Genomic DNA, 12,589 nt, shown 5'->3' on the forward strand with positions numbered 1-12,589 from the left:
CGAGTAGGGCTAGGGTTTCCCATAGTTCACTCAGTGAGTAACTTGCCGAGTTGGGGGAATGACTCGGTGAGTAAGAGGAAAATAGAGGATTGGAGTTCAATGCGGAACTCGTCGAATTCATAATGGGACTCGGCGAGTTGAGTCGGGGTGGCCCCACGATTCATGCCAGGTGTAACCCATCGAGCAGGGGAAAGACTCGACGTGTCATGCGAGACTAGAGGGATAGTGGACACGCGTAGACTCGCCGAGTCACCCAAGTGCACTCGGCGAGTCGGGTCAAAGTTTGACCGTTGACTTTGAGGGTTTGGTCAACAATGGGGTCTTTGTGTCAAGAGAGGGGTAAACTGGTCTTTTACCCTTCTGAGGACGCCAAGAGAAGGTTGGGTCTAGTCTCGAGAGTTATATTTATGAGAGTATTTACTTTATGTGTTTGGGCGGAGGCTAGACCATATTTCTACCGAGTCAGAGATTTACCGAGACATCTGAGGTGAGTCTTCTCACTATACATTACCTAGAGTGCTAACAGAGTTATGTGCTAGTGTATTGTATGCTATTTATGTGTTATTATGATATGTGATATGCATGATTTAGAGTTTCCAGAGTTAGGACCAGTGGGTCCATAGAGTTATGGCTAGAGGGCCCACAAAGAGAGTTGGGAATGGAATGTCCCACTGAGACACACTGACCAGAGGGTCAGCAGAGTTATAGCCCTGAGTGGCTAATGTATGTTAGAGTGGTATTTTGGGGAACTCACTAAGCTTCGTGCTTACAATGTTTTGTGTTATGTGTTTCAGGTACTAGTAAGGAGCGCAGGAAGGCGCCGACATGATTCGTACACACACATGGAGTTCTATGTATTTCGATCTTGGGAAATGTTTTGTGGAACAGAGATATGATACAATGAGATTTTATTAATAATTGTGAATGAACAATGTGTTTTGAAAATGTGAAAATTTGCTTTAATTTTTACGGTGTTACAAGTTTTTTGATTGTCACCTCATTTTGGTCCATTTAACATCTAATTTTAGCATTTGGTAGGGAGTGCTAACACTCATAGCACTCCATTTTTTATTTTCTTTTTCGTTTTCTTATTTAATTTAATTACTTTATTTTAAGGAAAAATTTCATTTATATCCTTCTAAATTTTATATATTACATCAGTATCCTTATAATTTTTAGAATTACGTATATGTCATTCTAAAAATATATTAGTTACATATATATCCAAATTCATTTTTTAATTAAAATTAACCTAATATAATATTAAAAAACTTATCTAAATTCAAAATTATATAAGATGTTACTAAAATACCCTTCCCAAATGAAGCTTTAAATTTATATTTGAATTAGTTATGTTGACATATATGACCAAAAAATTATATATGATGTTTCTAAGGCATCCAGGTTTATATGATTAACATCATATAGCAACGTCTAAATATGCATCCAGTAATTGATTATTTTAGAAACTTCCGAACAGATCCAAACTTTTTCCTCTTTTTTCATCCTTTGTGTATCATGCATTTCTTTCTTGAGGGTAAAATTGTCCAAATCACCCAAAACTCCCAAAATCCACTTGAAGCATCCAACAATAGGGCCTTAAATTTGTCCTAATGTCACCAATGAAATTCATACTCCAAAAAGTGCATTTAGAGTCTCAATACAACAGTATAACATTTGTGAAGATTGAAGAGATAAAACAGTTGCACTAAGCAACAAGGGCAAAATAGTCAATATTTTATAATATTTTAGAATCACTTCAATTAATTGTACCATGTGGTTATGACTGAATAGGGGCACAACCACCACGAGCACTTAGCTAGTTATTCCTAGAAGATGATCTACCCTAAGTTGTAGAAGTATGAGCTTGACTATATTGTTTTCTGATCTTAAAATCATCACCAACAAGCAGCTAAAGAAATAAAACCATACAATCAGAGACCAAAATCCAAAAGCCAAGAAGAGAAAACCCAAAAGCGTAAAATATTCCAAAACACAAAATTTTTTCCCACTCGTAACCTTGAGAGTAGAAAGCATCAGAACAGCAAAAAACGGGTGTAATGAGGTTGAAATCTTCGAGCAACTTGCATGCACTCCAATTTATGAGAACAAAGGAATGCAAATTTACATACTTGTATTAAGCCAATATACCCTTATATTAAAGCAAAGCAGACCAAGCAACTAAATATGGTTTAGGACTTTTGTCGAGCAACTTGCGTGCACTCCAAAAAAAACCCAACTCTTTGAATACAAATTAACTAAATGATTCCTATGTTTTGGATCATTCTCCAATCCGATTTTGATCAGGTAGGTCTCATAACATGAGTTAATCGGAAGAATTTAAGCAAAAAAAAAAATCATTCAAGAGAACAATCCATTGTAGTAACAATTGCAGATGTGAGATACAAACAAGTGACAATAGGCATCTGTTTGTACCAATCCTCTTTAACCCTGATTTCTTCAAGAAAAAATAAACCAATTAACCAAATTTCAACAACTTCAAATCTCAAAAATCAGCAATCTGGTGTAGATAAGAACTTGAAGCAATCTGGATTTATAAATTGCAACGGGCGTAATGTCGATTTTTGTGATTGTGTCTATAATTCTACAAGATAGGAGAATGTTATCAAGAAGAAAAGCATATGTGGATCGGAGTGAAAGTGATGAACAGATTTGACGGACCAATCACATTTGTTTTGCACCTTCTCTCTCTTCTTGCTAGCACAGCGACGAGTCTCCGGTAGCGAGACCCTAGCGAGCACTAGGGGGCGGTGTTCTCTTTGTGTTAGCGAGCGTAGTGACCCGGTAGTGAGCCCCTACTCCGTTCAGCCTAATTGTTGGTTCAGATTATGTGGACTTCTATTATGGTAAGATATTTAAGGGGTTACCTTAATTTTCAATTTAAACATCCTATTTGATTTTTAAGGTTTTTTTATTGGTTGAATTTGCATTGTTTTTTAAAAAGGTAAATTGTAAATAGTTTATTATAGGTTGACTTTTAATAAAAATGTTTATAAGGTGTTTAAGGGGTGTCAATTTAGCAACACCCAATATTTAATTATATTTTTCCAAGATACGAAAGGCGTTAAGGAAGACAAAAAAAAGACTATATTAATTAATGCATGTAAAGACGCTTTAGCAGTAGAGGTAAAAAAATGACACGACATACTAATATTAAGAAAGAAATAAAAGTCACGGGAAAATAGATTTCTAGTGCCGTTATAGACACTTATATATGAACTTATCAAAGAGAAGAATCATCTAGAAAATGTTATTAGAATTAGGTTATGTTTTATTTGTGGTGATCAGACTGAAGAGCATTGTCTCTTGCAATCTACGGAATTGAGGAAATAAATATAGTTATTTTATAGTCGTTAATTAATGTAGCATTTACTTTAATACTTAGATGAGATGACTTTCAATTAAAAAAACAATGTATATGCATTATAATCATCACAAAATGTCCTGAAAACCTAGTCACTTGTAATAATCCCAACATGTATTTATATCATTTTTTTTTTCATTTGTCAACTTTTTATAGCTACTTGAAGCCTCTAACCGAAAACAAACAAAGACCCGTAATCACACTCATCATGATGTTGGAGTAGACTGTTGACAAACTTAGTATTCAAAGCCACGTGAGTAGGCTCTTGTCCAATCTTTTCTTAATAATCCATGAACTTAAAGAAGTCGTTGAAATAAGCTTTAAAATGTTGTAATTCTTAATCATCACGGTGGTGGCCTGGTGTTAGAAAGGCTTGGGAAGTCACTAACCAAAAGGGAATATATAATTGATTTCAATTCCATCTTGGCTTTAATTAGGGGTGACCACTGGCCTTCCAAATGGATGCTTTAAATGGTTTGTGTGTGTTATCGGGTGGACAAAGCCACAAAGGTCTAGGAGGTTACCTTATTAGGTCATCGGTAATGGCTCACGTGGGGTCCTCTATTATCGAAAAAAAATGTTGTAGTTCTTCCTTGATTTTCTCATTTCAATCTTTTGAAACTAGGGTATCATAAATATTCAAATTCTAAGTCACACGCTCGTACGAGTGTGCATCATTTGCAACCATGTTAGCTTGCGCTTGTGAGCTTGTTCATACTTCTTGTTGATTAGGGTTCACATAAAACTACTTCTACTTTAATGGGGGTAAAGGTAATGTATGCTTATCAAAATACGAAATAATGTAAAAGGTTAAACCCTACTGGCAAGTATGTTCTTTGAACATTTATGATGGTTAAATATACTAAAAAATAAAATATTATTGATTACTTATCTGCAACACAAGCATGTCTTTCAACTGATAATCAATAATATATTTACTAAGAAGAAAATATGGACGAATGCGATGAAGTTGACCTTTTGTCTTACATTCACAAGTTGCGGGTTAAATTTCATTAAGTCTCGATGTGATTTTGTTAAATACGTGAAAAGCGGTTAGAACCAGATGTACAAGGAGAATATGAATCTACAATATAACTCCAATCCATCAAATTAGAAAATATGATTTATATAAGGTGTTTCATGTTAAAAAAAACTACTTAAGTCTAAATTTCATAATAATTAGAGTCACATATCTAATAAATGAAACATGGACGTACTACTTTGAGATTTTGTAAAGTTAGATCTGAAACTTAGATGTTAAATGAGAGTGTCCCCATTATATCCAGAACGTATTAGGCATAAGATGAAACCCGGTTTATTTATTTTTATTATGGTACTAACTGATATTTAAAGATGATATTTGAGCTAAATCTTAAAAAAAAAAAAAAAAAAGGGTACTTGAGATAATTTTTTATATAGACAATCATATAATTTATCTGTTATTACATATTTCATAAAACATTTGTCTATCTTATCAAGATTTTACAGATGTCGTTAAACGTAAATACATTTGTTCATATAAAACAACTATAGCATAGTTTATGAGTTAACAAAGAGTTTTAAGATTCTAAACCATAAATGGGCATTTGGTCTAGTGGTATGATTCTCGCTTAGGGTGCGAGAGGTCCCGAGTTCAATTCTCGGAATGCCCCTATCCTTCCCTTTTTTTATTTTTCTTTTACGTTTAAGAATGTTTACCCCTGGATAAACATGAGAGCTAATGCGTGGTTTATCTAAAAGAAAGAAAAATGCGTGGTTCCAGAACTGATTTTGACTTTTATAAGATGAAGATTGTTAGTTTGTTATGTGATTATAGAAGTACAAGTATATAATTGATATTTTTTTTGAAAATATATATAAAAAAAAAGTATAATAAATCTAGATAATCTAATAAAAAAATGAACAAATGCAGTGATCTTTAACCTGCTTTATGTTTGTTAGTATTTAAGTTTTTTTTCTTTTTATATAGAGTATGTGATGTTCTGGAACCGATTTTGATTAGTAAAAGGTTTATTAAATATAAGATGATAGAAATATATAGATGTGTCTGATTGAGGTCATAAACAACCTTAATTAAAATAGACAACACATATAACATTTTTATTGAGTTACTTAAATTTGAACTTGATACATACGTCAACGATTTCATGTGAGCTTAAAATTATAATGCGTTAAGTTTGAGTTTGCCAACTGAAAAATTGGACGACATAACTACATAGTAGTTAGTTAGGTTATTTATGAATATGAAAAATAAATTTGATTAAATATGAAATAATGTAATAATAATAACAACAATAAATAAATGAATAATAAGTGGTTGGTAAATCACGTGTTATGCAAGACAGATCAGCATCTTTAGGAAATGTAAATAAACTCCTATAACAGTATAACACCCAACACCTTTACACTAAAAGAAACAAAAAACTAAAAAGACAATAATAAAAATGTCGCTAGAAGGAGGGCTTGAACCTCCGACCTTGTGGTTAACAGCCACACGCTCTAACCAACTGAGCTATTCCAGCTTTTTGTTCTAGTTTGTTTATTAATAACTAAATCGGTGACGCGTATTCATGAAACATCGTCCGGAAAATGACAACATCCTCATCCTTCGCCCTTGTCCCTATTTGGGAAGATAAATTATTCAAGAATTTTTTTGAATAAAAAAATAGAACGACTTTTGTGATATTTTACATTTTAGTTTCCGTTGAATTGAGTCCCTAATGGTCCCTACGTATATCTTCAAATATGAAATTTAGTCCTTAAGTTTCAAAAACCTCAAGATGATCCTTGTTGTTTCAAAACTTTTAATATTTAATCTATTTTCTACCTGTCAAGTGAAGAACATTTTCGTCATTTCACTACCCTGAGGACTATTTATGAAGTTTTCTCTTATTTTTTTTAAATAAAATAAAATTTGATATGCAAGGGATCTCTCTCTCTCTCTCTCTCTCTCTCTCTCTCTCTCTCTCTCTCTCTCTCTCTCTCTCTCTCTCTCTCTCTCTCCAATATGCAATTGGAAGCCCCCATCATGACAACCATTGGAGAACCAAAATCAACCGTCATATAAGCCTCCTCAATCCCACCAAAACCCTCCCTTCTCCCTCAATTCTCTTTATCCTACTAGTGTAGAATTATCAAAAAAAAGCCAACTACTCCGATGACCTCCATTGCTCAACAACAATCGCCACCATGTTCGATTCTATTTTAACAAAACCCAGACATCAGAGTTGAAGAGAGGGAACTACGTATCATAAAAATTATGTAACAATCCAAAAACCAAGATCAAAATTTTCATTTTAAATAAACACAAAAGTTACAATCGTCACATTGTTCCAAAATTATATATTTATAATAATGTCAAATTATCAGAGTAAAATGTCAAATTACGGAAAACTAGTGAGGAGTGAATGTTGCGCCATCAAGTCGAGCCCTTCCCCTTAGTACCGAAAGTACCTGAAACCACAAACGCAAATTGTAAGCAAAAGTTTAGTGAGTTTTCCAATCATATCACATACTAAGAAGTAAACATGTAAGTGCCATGGGCCACCCCCATGGTCTTTACTCTAAGTATATGGAATGGAGTTAGATTTCGGAACCCCAAGAGGGATAGAACGGTATAGGCGGGAGAGATTCCCAGGGAGGATAGTTTGTGATGATGTATGATAGTTTGAGCGGTCCGAATAGACTGAAGGCCGGAAGGCGCATTAGTTAGACCGAAGGCCGGAAGGCGTACCAGTCAGGCTGAAGGCCCTGGAGGGTAGTTTAGCCATACTGAAAGTTCTGAGAGTGGTTCAGGGTGGCTACAGGCCTGGAAGGGCGGTTCAGTCATGCTGAAACTCTGAATGTGTTGTTAGATCTATATGAGGAGATATATTAAGTATGCAACACTGCTATAGAAATCAGTAGTTCTGGCCCCGGGTATGGATCAGGTTAGTAGAAGGAAGTACATGGACTCGAGAGTTCTTGTGAGCAGATTCAGAGCATATGTGATGCATAAAATAGCGATTACTCTACAAGGGATAGTGTAGAGTGGAGTGTGAGCACCGTGATACTTGTCTGAAGTGGCAAGGTTGGCCAGTAGATTTCCTTGGATAAGGAGAAAGGAAAGGTATGTAACTACGGGAGGGAGTGTTGGATCACGGAAGTGAAAGCACTAGTGAGAATGGATGATTGAGAGTATTTCAATTATGGTTGTTGAGCACTGGGATTGTACCAGTGGTATGGAAACACATCCGGGTTAGGTGTCTGTTGAGGTTGCGGAAGGATTCCTGGTAATGTAGAACCAGAGGAGTTCAGAAGAGATGTAAGGATAGAATCTTGGATTCTCAGGGTGGTTGTGATCAGGAGCTTATGTATGTAGTGGTAATTCATCCTGGGGGATGTCTGAGGGTGTTTTCAGTGTGTCGAGTTTTCCCAACCCGAGGGTGCTGGAGCAAGTTCAGCATGTGTATGTGATTGCGGGAGAGAACTCATGGGAATTGCTTAGTAGCTGAAGGAAGCGCCATCCTGTCAGCTCGGAAAGAAACAAGTTGGATTCGGAAAGGAAAGTGGGATAAGTCCCAGAAGTGAATTCACTAAAGGATATACCAGTCGAGGAAAGGGGGTAGCAGCCTGGTACCGGGTCAGGACCCGGTGGTCCAGGGTAATGTCTAGCTTCGTAAGGGTCAAGTGATTGTTGTGTTTTGGAGTGATGAAAGTATCATCGGGTGATCATTGGTTAATAAGGGTTGTTATCAGAGATAGAAGTCGGTGGCTGGCTTGAATCAGTTGTCGTAACTCTGGGAGAGGAGAGTTGGACTTTATAGAGGTTCAATAGCAGTTTTCGGAGGAACCTGGGTCGGTCGATACCAGGAGGTGCATTGTGGGAGTAATTTCTGGTATTGAGTGCTGCAACAGGCTTCGATGACGAAGCCTAATTTAAGTGGGGGAGAATTGTAACATCCCAAGTTCAGAAGTGTAAGTTCAGGGTTCAAAGTGTAAATAAGGATGGTCAACTCGGTGAGTCCATGGGTAGACTCGGCGATGTGAGTCGCGATTCTGGTCGCGCGTTAAGTGGCCAACTCGGCGAGTCGGCGAGTTGGTGCTGAAGAGAGAAAAACCCTAATCTTCGGGATTTCACCCTATTTAAAGGACTTAATGTCCTCTCCTCAGTCCCCTTAGCCCCCTTTGAAGTCCAGAAAACCCTAGATCCGTTGGTGATAGCATTGGAGAGCAAATTGGAGCTTTGAGAGGTGATTGGTGAAGAGATTTTGAAGGTTAAGAGGATTGGAGCAAGGGGGCTTTGCAAAGATTGGGATTATTCTTCAGTTTGAGCTTTCTATTGAGGTAATAGTTCGTTGCTTGAGCTTTTGTGCATCTAGATCTATCATTTGTGGAAGTTTTGGGAGCTTATCTATTGTTATGTTGGATTTGGAGGTTGGATCTGAGGTTGCTACCTTATATCTGGGATTGAGATAATCCAGAAGTGCATAAAGTCTCTGTCCTTGAGTTGTTGGTGAAGCCTTCTTGTCCCAAACCCTAGTCTAGAGTGTGTATGGCTTAGATCTCTTTGGATTCACGTAAAGTTTGCCACTTTATGTGATGGATGGCTTGTAGAAGAGTAGATCTATGGATTAGAGCCCCTGCATGGCTTGGAAAGCCTCTGTATGGATTGAGAATTTGTGGTACTCGGCGAGTCACATGGGTGTACTCGGCGAGTTGCATGAAGATAGGCAGAAACTCGACGAGTTGGAAGAACAACTCAGCGAGCTTGTTGAAGATAGCCTCGGACTCGACGAGTCTGGTCAAGGAGTCCTAACCTTTTCTGGTTGAGCTGTGAACCGGTGAGTCAAGGGATGACTCGATGAATCGAGTGTGGAAGAACTCAGAGTTGTTGGACTCGGCGAGTCTTGGGGCGACTCGACGAGTTGAGTCGAGATATGGGAGTTTTCAGAGCATGGGGACTCAACGAGTCAGCGTGTTGACTTGGCGAGTAGAGTCAGTCAGGAAGGTTGACTTTGACTGAGGACTTTGACTTTGACCAAGGGTTGACCAATTTGACTTCCCGGGGTATTTTGGTAATTATTGGTAGTTATTGGTTTGGTTATTTGGTAATGATCAATGGTCTTAATCCTTCAAAAATGGCAGTTGCAGGTGAGTTATCCTCACTATACTGATAAGGTCTAAGGCACCAAGGTCGGCCCCTTTACCGGATGGAAAGTCGGGTAGTTGTTTGATACTTATTTGCGGAGTTATGTTACGATATGAGCATGAGATATACATGTGACTGGAAGGTCTTATGTGCTATGGATAAGTTATATATGATATGTGATCCGTATGAGTCGAGATGCAACATGAGTATGAGTTATATGTGTGACCGGAAGGCCTTATGTGCTATGAATAGTATGCGATATATGTTGGTAGATGATATGTGAGCTGTATATGTTATGTATGAACAGTATGTTATGGACGAAGGTCTTATGTGCTATGGAGAGTATGAGATATATGTTGTTAGGTGTTATGAGAGTTGTATGTGTTATGTTACGATATGAGCAGCATGTACAGACCGGATGGTCATCATGTTATATGCGGTTATATGATATGTATGTGCTATGTGTGTCATGTATGATAAGGACCGGAAGGTTAAAATGATATTTAGGTATGTGCTATGTATGCTATGTATGGTAAGGACTGGAAGGTTAATATGATATGGACCGGAAGGTCAACAGAGTATGGACCGGATGGTCAACAGAGATATGGGATGGAAATCCCCTGAGACATTCGGATCGGAAGATCCCGTGGAGTTATGGCCTGGAAGGGCGTATGTGATGTATGTAGTATTTTGGGGGTAACTCACTAAGCTTCCGAGCTTACAGTTTTCAGTGTATTGTTTCAGGTACTTCAGGAGATCGTGGCAAGGAAAAGGCGTGCTCATACCGCTCCTCCTGTTTATTTTTATGAAATGGTTCTGGGAATACTCTGATAATAAATGTATTGAAAACCTTTTTGTCATGATTTAATGAATATGAGTTGTTTTTGAAAAGTTTAAATTTCTTGTGAATTTTCACGGTGTTACAAGTTGGTATCAGAGCCTTGGTTTGAGTGAATTGGAGGAACATTCGTGTGAATCCAGTCTCAAATCAAGGAGAATTTTCAAAAGAGAATTTAAAATGGTTTTCAAAAATAAGTAAAGGAGGACGCGGAGGTACGATCATCCGGAGCCAGTAAGTAGCCCCAAAATATCATACAAGTTATTTGTTTATGAGATATGATAGAACAACATGCTAGTACTAGGCTAGGGATCTTCAGGGATTGCATGATAGAGTTGTCTGATTTATGATGCCTGCTAGCCAAGGATTCCTTTCTGTATGAGATTTCCAGTGTTCCTCTAGGGGTGAGGGTTGATTGGTTGTCATGTATGTTCATCACTAGGGTGTTGTGGTGATACTTGATATAAATATGGGTAGGTGTGGAAGGTAGTATGGGCCCGTACTACTGAAAGCGCAGGACCAATACGCGTACCAAGGAAGTCACAACCCCTAGGGTTTGGTTGGGAGTTGGTTCCCGGGGTACTGGGAGAGCATCTGATATCTTGTGATATCATTTCAGTATGGTGGTTACGAGGCATAATGGGAGCGGATCCGGATCAGGATCGAGAGCAGGAGAGGGCGGTCAGGGAGGGTCAGCGTCGCCCGAGATCATTGGTCCGATGAATTCGGATGAGTTGGATGCTAGGATTCGGGAAATCCTACATGATGAGGTTGCTGCGATGTTCCGGGCTGAGTTGTCGGAACTGTTTGGGTCAATCAAGACTGTTATGGTTGAGTATTTTGATGAGTGCTATGCAGCTCTCGCAGAGGCAGCGGTCGCGGCAGCCGCAACGGCTGTGGCAGCGACAGATGGAGGAACCGGTCGAGGTTTTCAGTATCGGGACTTCGACAATACGAAGCCTCCTACTTTTGATGGAGTTCAGGATCTGATCATTGCTATGAGATGGTTGTCGGATGTGGAGGATTGTTTCTTCACGTGTTCATGTCCTGCGAAGCAGAGGGTGCGATGTGCTCTGAACCTATTGAGGCTCGGGACGAAGGATTGGTGGAGGTTGACCACGGGAGCGTATTCAGTGGCGCAACGGGCTGCTGTTTCTTGGGAGCAGTTTTGGAAGATGTTTTGTGCCCATTATATTCCATGGGTTGAGAGGGAGAGGTTGGCTCAGGAGTTCTTGGAACTGGGACAGGATTCGGAGTCGGTGACGGAGATCACCAGGATGTTCACTGAGAGGGCGATGTTTTGCCATGAGTTTGTTTCGGATCAGAGTCAGATGCTCCGATATCTGAGTATGCTTAAAAGGGATATCAGGCAGTTTGTGTCTACGCAGAGGTGCGAGACCTTACTGGAGTTGCAGGAGGCCGCTCGGCAGCGTGAGTTGGAGATTGAGTTACAGTTGAGAGAGCGGAGGCAGGCCCCGGTGCAGTCGCAGCCAGCGCTGAAACGGTCCAAGACCGTTGATTCCAGGTTGGACAGTCAGAGCGGCCATACTTGTGGGAAGTGCAGGAAGGGTCATACCGGAGTTTGTAGGTCAGGTGGTGCATGCCGCAAGTGCGGGAGAGTGGGGAATTAGGCAAGGGATTGTCGTCAGTCAACCCCGGTTCAGGATATGAAGATTTGCTATCAGTGCCATCAGGTTGGTCACATGAGGGCCAACTGTAACACTCTAAAAATTTCAACCAATTTAAACTTTTAAAAAACAACCCAGTTTCATAAAGTTATTACAAAAAGGTTTTCATTACAATTATTATTAGAGTCTTCCCAGAACCACATCATAAAACATAATCATGAGGAGCGGTACGATCACGCATTTGCCTTGCCACGGTCTCCTGAAGAACCTGAAAAACATTAAACCACAACTGTAAGCCCGAAAGCTTAGTGAGATACCCCCAAAATACCAACCACATATACCATACACGCACAACATGCCATATCGTAACAAAACACCGAACAGCCATGCACTTCGGGTCTACTGTGTGACTGGTCCGCCGTACCGGGCCTTCAGTCCACCTGGTCCACCCTCCGAGTCTAGCCATATGCATCGAGTCTACAGTGTGATTGGTCCGCCTGCACCGGACTTTCAATCCACCAGGTCCACTCTCTGAGTCTACAGTATGACTGTTCTGCCCGCACTGGGCCTTCTGTCAGCCTGGTCCACTCTCCGAGCCTTGGCACATC

General features: G+C 39.2%; 2 non-coding genes across 2 annotated transcripts; one reads left to right on the forward strand and one right to left on the reverse strand.

The window, feature by feature from the left end:
• The first annotated feature begins 4,965 nt into the window (after positions 1-4,965).
• Positions 4,966-5,037, forward strand: TRNAP-AGG (transfer RNA proline (anticodon AGG)). The gene has a single exon. It is a non-coding gene; the product is annotated as a tRNA-Pro (tRNA).
• Positions 5,038-5,833: 796 nt separating this feature from the next.
• Positions 5,834-5,907, reverse strand: TRNAN-GUU (transfer RNA asparagine (anticodon GUU)). The gene has a single exon. It is a non-coding gene; the product is annotated as a tRNA-Asn (tRNA).
• Positions 5,908-12,589: the final 6,682 nt, after the last annotated feature.

This window comes from Lactuca sativa, chromosome 4 (assembly GCF_002870075.4).
Source record: "Lactuca sativa cultivar Salinas chromosome 4, Lsat_Salinas_v11, whole genome shotgun sequence".
NCBI classification, from domain to species: domain Eukaryota; kingdom Viridiplantae; phylum Streptophyta; class Magnoliopsida; order Asterales; family Asteraceae; genus Lactuca; species Lactuca sativa.